Below are 6662 nucleotides of genomic sequence, written 5' to 3'. Positions count from 1 at the left end.
TTAGCTTGTCTAAGGTTATTAGGTCTACCCTCCAGTGCTGTCCTGCATGTTATCTTCATGCAAATCTTAACCTACTTTCCACTGCTTTCGTGCTTTCCTGCCTTCACTAGGAAATGTGGTGGGTCTGTGCATTCACTGCTGCACTGTAATAGACTTTTTAATATTATTTTTTTCTTTTCTTGCATCCCCCTGCCCTCTGTAGGGGGTGGAGCAGGGTTTGTAATTGCATTTCACAGTGCCCTGTTGACAACTGTTGACTTAAAACAGGGAAGCAAAACCTGTTTTGCAGTGGCCTTCCCCCTTTCTTGCAGAGCATTAAGATCCATGTTGTCTTTCGTAAATTTTCTTCCACTTCCCTCAATTTCCACTTGTGTCTTTTTAAACGATGAGTAGCAGTGCAACTTCTGGGGCCTTTGCAGTTTGCAGATGTACAAGTGTTTGTGGTTTTTTTATTTGCAGAGGTTTGCAATCCCTGCACTTTGTTTTGGGGTTCCTGACTCAAAGGTCTTGGAGCAGATCTCGATGGGCAATCATTACAGGGCATTCCAGCTGCAGAACTGTGCAAAGGCACATTGTTATGGCAAGGCAAGACCATCAGTTGGCACTTACTGGAAAAAAATGAGGCCGGGTCACACAATATTGTATATAGGTTTAGTTAGAGGGTCCGTAAACCTTTAATACGCTATCTGAAAGAGAGAGAGTATTCTGATTAAATGGGCCTTAGGACAGGGAGTTTTTCTACAGCTCTTTGTTTGGGTTGTAAACATTTTGTAGAGGAGGAACTGTATCAGACAAATATTTATTATTTCTTAACTAATTGGTCCACTCTCACAATTATATCATTGGAGTCCACTGCAGCTACAGGTTAGAAGCATGTTGCATCCCTTCCCCCAGAACAAGAGAGGATGCTATGTTTAACCAAAATCAGTCAAGAGATTGCTCAGCTGATGGGAGGGAGCAGAGGAGGGATTAGGATAGCTACAGGTAGCACAGAAAGGGAGAAAACTTTTTTGTCTCTGGTTTTAGTTTTATGTTTTTTCTTAAAATGATTGCAATATTTTCAGGATCCCTGGACAGTCAATGAGTATTGATGGGTTTGTACTCACCTTCAAAGCCCTCTGCAATTTATCTCCTGGTAACCCTTGCTCTCTCATCTTTCCACAGACTGCACAACTTTGTTCTGCGTGACTCTCTTCCATGCCTCCATCCAAACGCTTCTCATAGGAAAGTCCTCTGACTGTCTCTACTACCTTTCTGCCTTTTTTTTAAACAGATTTTTATAATTGTTCTCCAGGATGTGATGGGACCCTCTGGAAGATATAGGAGGCTGGATAGAAGACATCCTACAAAGAAAAAGGAGCGGAAAATATGGTGCTTAATGAAGATGTATTCAGCGCTACCCTGTTACAGGACTGCCTTTTCTTTGTGGTGTCTTTTACAGCTGGGCTAAAGCCCAGATCAGGTGGCTCTCACAGGCTGCTGGTTGCCTTCGCTTGATTCAGAGTGCTGGGCACGGCATATATCTGCAAACAAGAGTTCCATCTGGCAAGCTCCAAGCACTCTGGGAATGGACAAGAGACACAAACTCCTCCACTTCTGCATTCTGAAGCATCAGCGGGAAGAGCGAGGTCAGTTTTTCACCTTGTTGCATTTATCAGTGGGATTTTTGATCTGGAGACTTTTCTGATAAATTCCTGAAAAATGTGATAAAGCAGAAAGCATTCAGGAGAGAAGGTGGTCAGAGGTGATTCCTATTTCACGTTCTTATTGCAAGATTGGGAAGGAATGAAGGAAATCTGGAAACAAAGCATTGTGATTGCTTTTTCAAAGCTCTGTAAAGCTTCAGTTCCATGTAGGAGATCATGAGGAGGTTAGATCAGTTCTTTCATTAAATCCAAGCAAATTTATCCTGGGTCTTGATTTTCTGTCTAGCACAGTACGAAAAGTCTCTGATGACTTATACAAGTCAGCTGTTATCTAATTGCTTTTCCATAAGGCTTTCACCTGATAACTTGGATATTATTACAGCCACTGAAACCTGGTAATTCTTCTATGCTGAGATCTGCCTATGTTTATTATTACTTGTACCATGGGTACAGCTTAAGGCTCACGGTGAGAATGGGTCCTCCTTAATGACTACTGTTGCAGGAACACCATAAGAGACATTCAGAAAACTTGGGCAAGATAAGGGAGGTGAGGGAGTGTGTTGAGGAGGAAGAACATCAGGGCCCTTTACAAGGTGCTCTGACACTCAGCAGAGCCTGAGAGAGGACCCTGCTTTCCTGCTGCAATCCTAAAATCCTAAAAATGACAGTTAGCGTTTCACACTAAGCACTACACAGTAAGTGGGTTCAATTTGTTGTTGGTTGTGTTTTGTGTTGTTGGGTTTTTTTATTCTCTTTGCCTATGAATCTGTCCTGGGATTTCCTGAACCTGGTGAGGAGAGAATTCCTCCTCAGATTGCTTTAGTATGGTGGCTTTCAGGAAGGTTTCTCCTGGGATCCTTTAAAGTAATAGTGGGTTGTACATAAACATAATCACCGGTGTGCACGTCCCAGGGAGGGCTGGGATGTTCATTACAATGAGCACCTCTGCAAGAATAATCATGATAATTTAAGTTTATGGCCACAGTCTCAGGACACAAAGCAGGAAGCATAATGCAGAGGACAAGATGCTGGAGCTAAAAGGTTTGAGCGCAGCAGCATCATTCAGCACACGACTTGTTATGTAGCTTTGCCTAAGGCACGAAGGTTGTCTTGAGATAGTCTAATGAGTTCTGTAGCCTTGTAGTCAGCAGTTTGTCTTCTCACCTGGCTTTTTATACAGGATCTTAATTAGACCTGTGGATTACTCTTCAGAGTACTGTAGCTTTGTCTATTGACCAGTTGCAGGGAATTCAAATTTTCCAAAGACAGCTCAGATGTTTTTTTCCTTTCCATTGGACAATGCCGTGCTATTCATGAGTGATTCAAAGCTAAAATCTGCTTGGGGAAGCTCTGAACAGCCAGGACAGATTTGCCATGAGCAGGTCATTCTCGATCAACTGTACAGCCCTCTACAAGGAGTGGTTGCCTATGTGGATGAGACGATACAGTCTGCCATGGTGTTAATAAAGCTTCTGACAATGTCTCCCAAGACTTTCTTATTTGGAAACTGAGAAAGTAGCCTCTGGATAAACAGATTAAGGAGTGAAAACTGCAGTAACAAGAGGAAACAGCTGCAATTTTTAAATGTGTAGGGGCAGGTTGAATACCGGGGAAAACTTTGCTAGCAGGGCGGTGCAAAACTGAAATGTGCTACCTCAAGACAGCTCTTCTTGAGGTTTGTGAGAGAGGCAAAGCCACAGCTGACCTGATCTTTTGATGGTGGTTGTCCTGCTCTCAGCAGCAGGATGGATTAAGTGATGTCTGGAGGTCTTTTCCAACTTTATGTGACTCCATGAGATGCAATAGTGGTTGCACTTAGCAGAAGCTAAAAATAACCTATTGGTAGACAAGGCACTCTTAGGATATTTTTCACCCCTATCTTGCTGCTTCTGTCTTGGTGATTCAGGAGATTTCTTTCCCTAGAGGTAGAAACACACTGTGTGTAGAGACTGGCCAAGAATCCCATAGAAGCGATGAAGTAAAATAATGTTGGGCACCAAAAAAGGGGAGACGTAAATCTCCATCCAGATCCTAATGAAGACAATAAAGTCTCTTTATCTCAGTTTCAGCACAGCAGCTGACAGGCACCATGGGCGTCTGCAGTGGTGCGAGGAAGAGGAGAGATGGGCTCTCAGGGAGCTCCTCTGGTGATACAGTTATTATATGCTCAGTTACCGATCACAGATTTCTCTGAATCCCATGGCTTATCAGTAATTTCCACTTGCACTTATAGTCTAACAGCTAGTGTCTCTTTATTCATGTCTCTGTGTCACTTCTCTCCAGGAAGCGGTTAATCACTTGCCAGTTTCTCTGGAAGATGGAAAGGGTTCGATCTTACTGTGGCCTGTTGTATGCTTTGCCTCCCTGCTGAGCTGCCATCCAGAAAACTATTAGGGCAAAATATGAGTGCTCCAGGGAAGGTTTCTTACCCCTGCGTAACACGAATCAGCTTCGCTGTGGGCCTGGCTTAGGTACCTGAGGAGCAACCTTCATCTCAACAATGATATCAGCAGAGGAAGGATGCTCTCAGGATGACTGATGTCACCTTGTCAGCCAAGGGCACCAGGCGAGGCAGAGAAGGAGCAGGACCTTATGCAGATGCTACAAGGCCAAATTTTGAGTGAGTGCAACCTGGCAAATCACCACTAAATGAATGCAAATTGCCCTAGATTCGTCTAAATGCCTGGAACTGTTAGCCTGTACCTGGCGATTTTTTAGCCCGCCTGCTTTGGTGCGGCATAAACCATTAATGGGGAATGAGGGGGCTCCTGAAACATTATAAAGTCTCTTAGAGGAAGATGCTTTTTTTTTTGACAAGAAAGTTTTTAACCCTCCTGCGGGATTTTACAGCAGAGAATTTCCTGAGGTTAGAGACTTGTCTGGAGCAATCCTTGGGAGGTGGTCTCACTCTGGTTTTAAGGGTTATTTTTTCACCTTCTATCAAGGACTGACTATGTTAAGGTGTTTGGGATAGTTGGCAACCTCTACCTGATAGCCCTCTGCTCACCCACGAAGTGAAGCCATTACAAGGGGAAACAGCAGCTGGATGCCTTTTCCTTGGCTGCTTCTACATCTCCTTGAGCAACGCATGGAACCTGGCAGCAAAGTTCCAGAGAAGCTTGGGGAGAGGGCAGAGGAGAGAGGATGGGGTTGACTCCCTCCATGTGGAGGAGGGTGCTGTGTGGGAAAAGGAGGGAGAAGAACACAAGCCAGCCCTAACCCATGCAGGAAGGAGTGGATCTGTCGCTAGGCTGGAACCAGTCCAGAGCACCAAACACGTTCAGGGAAAACCAATGGGACAGCTGTGGCTTTCTAGACAAGAGGTGATCTGGCCAGATTTAATAAGAAAAACAATACGTAGTGTGAAGCTAATCTATTTTCAGCCTATGAAAGAGACAGCCAACCTATGTCGGCCTGAAGGGTAAATGTCTAAAGCTATTAGAGCTGTCTACAGCGTTGTGTGTGCCACTCGTGACCTTGACAGACACGACTGTTTACTGTTTGTCTTACACCAGCATCAAGAGGCTTCCCCTAGGTCTGGGCCCTCGCGCAGGGAGACGTACTGTCGTGAAAAACGTCTTGTCTGCCCAACCAGGGGAGCTGGCAGTGGCTGAGGAGGCTGTCAGGGCTCGGCTCTCACCGGTGGCCTCCGATGCCACCAGCCTCAGCGGAGGCTGCAGCTGCCCCAGCCTGGCACGTGGTCCCTGTCCGGGCGCTGGGGCAGAGATGCTCCCTGGGGACAACTTCTGGCACCTGGTCTTTCGGCGGGGGCTCAGCCGGTGTTCGTAGGGGGGGCAGAGCATGCTGCACCAGGTCTGGGCTCGGCTCTGACTGGGTGCTCAGTGGCAGCTCCCAGTAGGCTATGGCCACCATACCAGTCAGTGATGGGGATGGGTGCTGGAGAGCAAAGTGCTGCAGCCAGCTGGGAGCCTGAGACCAGGGCAGTCAGATGTGGGCACTAATTGCAGAGATCTTGAACTACAGCGGAATGTCATGGTCCTGAAAAATGGCAACAGCAGACGACTTCTATACGGCGTCAGTGATTTGTGCAGCCCCTCGTATCTGTCCTAGAAATCAAAGGCAGAGCTGCCCAAACCCCTGTCTCTGTGCCTGTAACTCTGACAGATTTCCCAGGGTGAATTTTTCATTTGTACCCTCCTTCCACAGTGTCCTCCACAACATTCACCTCCAAAATGTCACATTTTTCCCTACTACACAGTAAAGATTTAGCAGCATAAGGCTGGAGGGGAGGCCTCATGTTGCTGAGACTTTAACAAATTATACTACAGAACATTAACTGGTATGCCATAAAGTATTATCATAATTAATTACAACTAAACTGCAGTTGTCAAATAAATGAACAAAGTACATTTCATGATGCATTATCCCTGCTCTTTTATTGTTTGTCCTCTTGCTTGTTAAGCTAAAAATAATCAGTCATTTGCAGTTGGGCTTCTTGTTATATTAAAGTTCCACTGCAGCCGTGGAGGTGTAGGGAGGCTTGTGTGTGCATGTATCTAGAATGAATGTCCTAACAAATATGGAATTATTACTGGAAAAATTCAGATTATAGTATATTTGAGGTCAGGGTAACTTTCTTCTCTGGCCTTTATGCAATAACTGAGAACAACAGTGTTAAAGTGTTGGCAAGCCAGACTTGTAGTATTTTATGTCCTTCCACCAGAGGTAAAGAAATAAATTAAACAAACTGTGAGAATTGTGTGGATGGCAGGTAAGGAAGAAGAGCAATAATAAAATACTCCCCTCAAGGGATATATGAGACCTTACTCCAGATAAAGGAGACAAGATCTTTGCAGATAATGTGTAGAATGACCTTCCCAAGGTCTTCTGAGCATGATCTTCAGCTTCCAAATATTGGCAAAGCTTCACTGAAGATGCTGGGATTCATCTGATTTACGCCAGTTAGAGCTCATCCAGCAACTGCAAATAGCTGAGGAAAAAGGCCTTGTTTTTAGTCAATTTGGTGGAAATGATCAGGCAGCCAAGTCCCATTCC

The sequence above is a fragment of the Falco cherrug genome, chromosome 17 (genome assembly GCF_023634085.1).
Source record: "Falco cherrug isolate bFalChe1 chromosome 17, bFalChe1.pri, whole genome shotgun sequence".
In the NCBI taxonomy this organism is placed as follows: Eukaryota; Metazoa; Chordata; class Aves; order Falconiformes; family Falconidae; genus Falco; species Falco cherrug.
This window is presented reverse-complemented; position numbering follows the sequence as displayed.